A 7829-nucleotide genomic window follows, 5' to 3' on the forward strand; every position below is an offset into this window, starting at 1 on the left:
GCGAGCAGCTTTTGAGCCTTAGAACCTTGATCAAAAGCAAAAAGGAGGTGTCGAAAATGCTCGTTTTTCTTAACTTGACATTCCATTTTAATTATCTGAAAATAAACAAAAATTAACTAAAATTATCTAGAAAAAAAAATAGATTCCAAAATGATTCAAAAATAGAATTCTCGAAAAAATTAGATTCCAAAATTTAAAAAGGCAATAAATTCCAAAATTTTTTAAACGGCGGGAATTTATTTGCCAACTCAATATATATAGTTAAGTTATATTGTGTTAAGGACGTAGTAGAGTACAGTTTAAAGCTCGACCATCTTCAGATTTCACCCAGTGCTATCCAACAGTAGTATTGTACCTACTGCCAGACTTGCGTTGCGGTTTCGTCGTGTGTGAATGGATAATTGAATAAGATGGAGTCAACAAGGAGAACAAAGGAATATTTATTCATAATCCTTGCAATTATTTCCGCGGACCGTAGTTCTTCAGGTTGGCAGGTGTTTGGTTATGTTACAGTCAACCTGCATTATGATATCTAGTGTTTCATCAGGTAATATACGGATATCGTTTCTGTGTTCCGTATATTCAAATATTCGGCTTCGACCGCATTCTTTCTGTCTGTCGTGGCTATACGTGGTAGTAGTAACCACTCACTATGATAGTAGTAACCACTCAGTATAATCACGACAGTGCTTCGAAGGAAGGTATGTAACGTGTGATCGTCTCATTAAACATGACAGAGAACTTTGAGCAAGGAATTTGCATTAAATTTTGCCAAAAGTTTGGTGATAACTGCTCAGAGACCTACGCAAAGTTTTCAAAAATACAAGCGCAAATGTCCCATTTGTTGTCACCCACAATTGTGGTTTCTAGGATTGTGGGTGACAACAAATGGTCTATTTGCGCTTGTATTTTTGTTTACACACCTAGCGTGAATGTTTCTCCGTAAGGTAGAGATCGGGATTTCCTTTGTTTTTGTTATGGCATGTTGAATTAACTTGGTGTATTTCGATTTCTCTCGTTTAACCGTATCTGTTTCTATTGAGCACATGCGCCTTGCCGAAGGTCATCACTGGCGACGAAAGTTGCTGTTACGGCTTGGACTCGGAAACGAAGCAGCAACCATGTGAATGGAAGCATACAATGTCAACACGCCACAAAAAAGCGCTTCAAATGAAGTCTAATGTGAAGACGATGCTGATTTGTTTCATTGGTGCGAAAGGAATTTTCAACACAGAATTGCTTTCCCCGGGTGAAACTGCTAACCAAATATTTTATTTGACTATTCTGAATCGTTTACGAGACGTGGTGAAGCAAAAATGCCCCGACTTGTGGCAAAGTGGAGAGTAGTGGTTTCATCATGACAATGCGCCTGTGCACACGGCCTTGAGTGGGAGACAGTTTTTTTCAAAAAAGGCATGACCTCCCTATTCACCTGAACATATTTCTTTTCCCCCGAATGAAAAACTTCCTTAAAGGAAAACGTTTTCCAGATGTGAAAGAGGTGAAGGAAATAACGACGTTGGCGTTAAAAGGCATCACTTCGCAAGAATTCCAAGACTGCTTCGAATAGAAGAAAATGCATGTCGACCGATGCATTGGTGCAAATAGTGAATACTTTGAAGGCCATAGAAGTGGAAACATGCAAATTTAAGTGGATAAGATGATATTGAATAATTCTGGTTTCTTTTTGGTACCCCTCGGTACCATAAAAAACAAAAGATTTGGAGGTATGAGAGGTGAATATATTTATTTAATCACTTGTTATTCTTGGAGTTACAACGTTTCGCAGCCTTTACCTTATAATAATAATTTCAGTGTATCATAAATTATGCTTATATGTCTGCACTAATATGCATCCTACAGTCGCAAATCAATGCACCTTACTTGCTTTATCTGCATTGATTTGTGAATATACAATTGTATTGTATATGCGTAGCATGCATGACATCTAAACAATTTATTATACACTGAAATTATTATTACATGAAAAAGCCTGCTAGTCGACTGTAACCCCAAGGATAACAAGTAATTAAATAAATATATTCAGCTCTCATACGTCCCGACCTTTTCACATCCTAAGAACCCTATACTGTAATTCTATGAATAATTTTATAAAAGTCAGGAAACGAACATTTATTTTGCTTTATTTGAAAAAAATGTTACCCCCAGCTTAAGAAATCGATCACCACTTTTGACCCAAATCATGCAAAATTGTATAGGGGGTTCATAACTTGTACTGATTCAATGCAATGCAGAAATAGTATATCTGAAATTTCCGTTCACTGGTTGAAGTAGTTTCAGAGTTATGGGTCTTTTAATCTATAGTCACTAGGTGGCACTAGATTCACACTTCAGTATTTCCGCTGCCTAAATCCTTGTAAACACCAGAGAGATGTGGAATAAAAGTGTATTTATACATTTTCAAGACTACTGAACTGAAATTGCTCTATGCAAAGGTTCAAAACTAGGCTATTTTAAGACAGAGGCCACTACAAGCATTCGATAACATACAAAATTAAAAACAATACATATTTTAAACTTTATAGGTTTAATTCCAATTTTAAATAACTATAAGAAAAAGGGTGCTGAATGTTAGCACATTTTTAAACATAACAAAGAATATGTTCTGTTAAACAAAATAAATCGAAGTTTCTCCTTCTTTTTACAAACACAAAGACCTTGAAGGCACTTGATAGCCCGTTCTGCACTCTGATTTGTTCTGGGAATTTCCAGTTTTGATGGTTCTCGACTCCAAAAGGTTTTTACAAAGTTCAATGCTTTTTTATGAACTTGCAGGCTACCACATAACTTCTGATAATTATGTGCATTGAAGTAAACAAAAATTTGCCCAGTAAATCTGGTCAGTAAACCAAAAATATGCCCAGCTGTAAGAGATGAATCGACAAACATGGAGAAGCAAAACTCTTTTCTCTGGTTGAACAATAAATACCAAAAGAGCTAGTGTTGCTCTAGAATCCTATCTTGCATTAACTTAAGTTGGGTATTTTTTGAAACTTTACAGTAGGAAATTTACCGGTTTCTTAAAAAAAAATGAAAAACTATGGTCAAATGAGATAGAAACTTCATGTCATCTCGCCATCCTGTTGATTCAGTAATCTTTTCTTCCTCATTGTTGAAATTAACCTGAAGTTTTTGTAATTACTTAGAAGCTCTGAGATGAATGTATATTCAATATTGGGAGATGACTTTTTTTCTCAAAGTTCGTTATCCATTACAACACGAAGAACTCTATCAAGGATAAGTTGCTGTTCTTTCAAAACTTTTTCAACAAACAGCTTTTGCAACTGAATGACAATGCCATTTCTTTTCCCAGTGTTCACACTCGTTGTATCAGCGACGATCATCTTTACACAGTTCCATAAAATGTAATCATCTAAAACAGCTTCAATTCCTTCCACAACAGTATCGGCTTCTAACTTAACTTGTTTAAAACTAGCACTTGGTATTCTTGGTCATCTATACGTTTACTGTCAAAATGCAATGACCAGTTTTCTAAACGTATTGTTTTCTTCATTTTTTTCTTTTTTTAGTTTAACAGCTTCTTCGATGGTCGATCTATAAATACCAGATCAGGAAGGACTCTTGATTCCATCTTGAGATAATTGTCGACAAACTGTTGCTGCTTTTGAGGTTGATAGCTTGTAAGGTATTACTAACTTGGTTGCAGTTCCAGTTTTGCTATACTTTCTCCTTGTTTGTGTGGATTCTGCATCTGATTTTTCGGACTTTTGATATTCTCTTTCAGTCTCTGCTTCAGACGTTGATGACACTGGAGTTGCTCTTGTTGAAGTTAGCATTAAGGACACTTTTCTTCTTTCGGATAGATGGATAGTTTTGGAACTGGCTGCCTTTCCAGTTGCGTACCCAGCATGTCCCTTGCTTTCAATATGAAGATAATATAACCTTCTTTCTTCACTGCACAGCCATTCAACGATTTCCTTTGTAAAGTGAAAAGTTCCTTCCAATGAATCTTATTTTCCTCAATTTACACATTTATCGTAGGCATTCAGCATTCTTTCTACTTTTGCTTGTACATTCTGAATTGATAAATATGGGAATTTTAATTTCTTTTGTCATAAAAAACTTACTTCTTTCGAAATTTCCTTTGTTCTTTCTTTCCTTTCTTTGATGACCGACAATTTGAAGTTTCATTGGTATCCTGCAGTTTTTTTTCCAAAGAATGCTCCTCTAGAGGAACAAGTCTTCTTTTCCTATGTGAATCTTGAAATTGCACGAGATTCTTCGTCCAGATTTTTTGTTTCTTTGAGTGACACAAACATTTCTCTTATGAGACATTATTTTAGATACTCTAGTTGGATACGCCTACTATTCTAAAAATCAGTTAATATAGTCGGAGTTTTTAGCGTCACAAAATTATTTTATTTCTGCTGTATTGAATGTCATTTACGTTGCTCGTAGTACTACGTGATCCGAATGCAGTTACTGATGCATAAGATCATGACTTATTCAAATTTATAGATAACAATGTGAAGTATATAGAACGCAAGATAAAACACTCTGCGACACAGTTAAATTCCACCTTCATCAACTTTGGTGTTTCTTTCTTTCTCTGATGTAATTGCCTTGTTTTACACCATTTTATTCCTTCTGGAATAGTACCAATGTTTTCTTCGAAACATGTCGGAAGTAAAACGATTTGAATAACACCTGCGTATTATAGAAAAATATTTCACCTAAACCTTTATAAGTAGGCTGTTACATCCTTGGTACTTGTGTGAATTTTTGTTACCTTGGTAACTGTTTATTTATTTTTTCCGTGTTACTTGTAAACACTGAAAAACATACATACATTTAGATAGGTAGATAGGTAGATAGATAGATAGATAGATAGATAGATAGATAGATAGATAGATAGATAGATAGATAGGTTAAATTGCGATTTAAATGCACCTCTAGTGATATAATAGTTATCAGGCGCACATACATAAGGTATATGTTTTGCTTATACGCCATTTTTTTTCCTTGAAAAAGTTATCTAATGCCTGGAAAACGTGATAGTCAGTTGGTACATATGGAGGACGATATAGTACTTCCAAGTTCAGTTCCTGCAACTTGAGTAGCGTTCATTGTGCAATGTGTGGTAGAGCATTGACTCGCAAGAGAATAGCCCTGTCTCTGTTGACCAATCTCGGTTGTTTAATTGCAAGTTCACGCATCATCTCGTCTAATTTCTTGATGTATACATCCGTTGTAATTAATTGACTTACCAGGTCTCATGAAGCTGGACCACCAAAGAGATGCAATTAGCTTGTTATGAATATTCTATTTTTGAATTAGGTTTTGGCACTTTGTCTCTATCCAACTACCGTACAGAGAGCTTGGTATTGTTTAAATGAATACAGTACGACGCAAAAATGGTTCACATTTATGCTCTGACAGCAAAGAACAGCAAGTTTCAAGACGACGTGTCATTTGATACTGGTTCAGTTCCCGTGGTGTACTTGTCCAGCTTCTTTATCTTGCCGATTTATGTCAGATCATCCAATACAGTTGGAATCAAACCCTTGCTGCTAACTCACGTGTGGTTTGAGATGTATCCGTTTCCACTACATTTACCAACGCATCATTATCCACCTTGGTCTCAGGTCTACCACGGGGTTGATTTTCAAGAGTAAAGTCAGCAGACCGGAAATTCTCAAACCATTGACGTACAGAGCGCTCATTTGCCACATCTTCACCAAACACCTCATTGACGTTTCGAGCTGTCTAGGATGCATCGTTTCCACGGCGGAACTCATCTTTATAAGCATCACGAACTTTTGACCTACCCACGGGCTCACAAAAATTGATTTACAAGAGGAAACTCGCAATATAATCAGACACCAGGAATTGCATTTTGAAAAGTGATGATGTAACTCTTTAACCCATTACCTACCAGTGATCTCATATGAGATCACTTAAAAATTACAAATTTCGTAATTATCTGTCAATATTTACACATATCTAACCTTTTTGCTATATCTACTAGGTATATTTCTCTGATATTCAAATGAGGTTTGCTAATTTTTCACCCAATATCTCGCGTATTTCTATTTAAAATGTTATTTTGAAATGTTATTTTGATCATTCCAGCGTGTTTCTAAGGCTGCTTTATGCTAGAAATCAAAGTTTCATAAAAAAAATTCCAGTTAATAGAATTATGGGAGGTAATGGGTTAATGTAGTAAAACAAAGAATTGTCAGGATAAAACATTAGAGCTATCTACTGTGAAACTTGGTGCATAAGAAAATCGGACATTTCATTCTTAATGACCTGATTAGTTAGCTTGAATGATCGCAATGAGGCTTCATCTTTCATTCGTGGTGATAGGTTTAAAGTGGAATAACAGAGCGGTTATTTACAAGAATTACTTTAATTATATATGACCTCAATAGAGGGATAATTTAATGGAAGAGATGTTTTACGACACGAACACACATACACACATACACACGCATACACACATACCCATTCTCTCTCTCACACACACAGGCTCACTTATGCGTGGTTGCATATGTATAAGTATATACACATACATAACTATGCATTTATACATACATGCATACACAAATACACACATTCTCTCTCTCTCTCTCTCTCTCTCGCTTTCTCTTTCTCTCTCTATCTCTATCTCTCTCTTTCTTTCTCTCTCTCTCTCTTTCGTCTCTCTCTCTCTTTCTCTCTCTCTCTCTCTCTCTCTCTCTCTCTCTATCTATCTATCTATCTATCTATCTATCTATCTATCTCTCTCACACACACACACGCACACACACACAGAGGCAGACATACACACCTACATGTTTATGTGTGTATGTACACCCACTCATATATACGAAGTGCAAAGCAGAAGTTTGAGACGGTTTTTTGTAGAAGAGGCAGTTGTAAATGCCCAACATTATTGTAATTTTAGTATGTCATTACTATACATCTAATGGGCTGATCTGTCAACTATTCAGTTTCCAGATTGAAGGAGACTGCTGTTAACAGCATTTTGTACACACCCTTCTAAACACTCTTATCACAGCTGAATAGTACGCACAGTGGAGTCGGGACGTGAAGATAATTTGGAAGCTCACTATGCAATAAAGTTTTGTATTAAACTGGGCAAGAGACAATACAGATACTTGTGAAATGTTTCAGACTGTTTAGGGATTCTCCTGTATGAGCCGAACATCTATTTTCCACTGGTACAAGAGGTTCAAATACAGTAGAGAGGAAGGAAGTGAGAGACAATGAGATTTGTGGAAGTGAGAGGGACATCAGAATATTAGACCCGGTTGAGAAAATATGTCGTTTATTGGATGAAAGCCATCGTGTATCTATAAAGAAAATAAGCATACAGTTTGGAGTTGGTTCGACAAATGTACACAGAATTTTTCCTGGTGATCTGAACGTTCGCAACCACAACCTCTTTTAGGCTTAGCAGCCCTTCTTGTTTGTTTTCACTGTTCCATTTTTGTCACCAAATTTGACCCTCCACAAACTCCCAAATTTTATTTAATTTGCTTTGCGGGAGCAATTGTTTTATCGAAGGTGTATCTTGTCGAGAAATGCTAGGAATACGAATTAGTAAAACAGCCAACAACGGATGAAGGGTCGTTCCTTGTGTCGTATGTCTTGTTTACCATTTGTTTCTTATGTTGCTGGCAAAAAAGTATATATTCCATGTCCTCATACTTCGTATATTTTGTTTTTTACGCTTTGTGACGTCCTGTGCCCACATATGCACATATACATACGTATACATGTATGTACGTATACGCGTATATATATATTCATATATATATATATATATATATATATATATA

Source organism: Octopus bimaculoides, chromosome 11, assembly GCF_001194135.2.
Source record: "Octopus bimaculoides isolate UCB-OBI-ISO-001 chromosome 11, ASM119413v2, whole genome shotgun sequence".
NCBI classification, from domain to species: domain Eukaryota; kingdom Metazoa; phylum Mollusca; class Cephalopoda; order Octopoda; family Octopodidae; genus Octopus; species Octopus bimaculoides.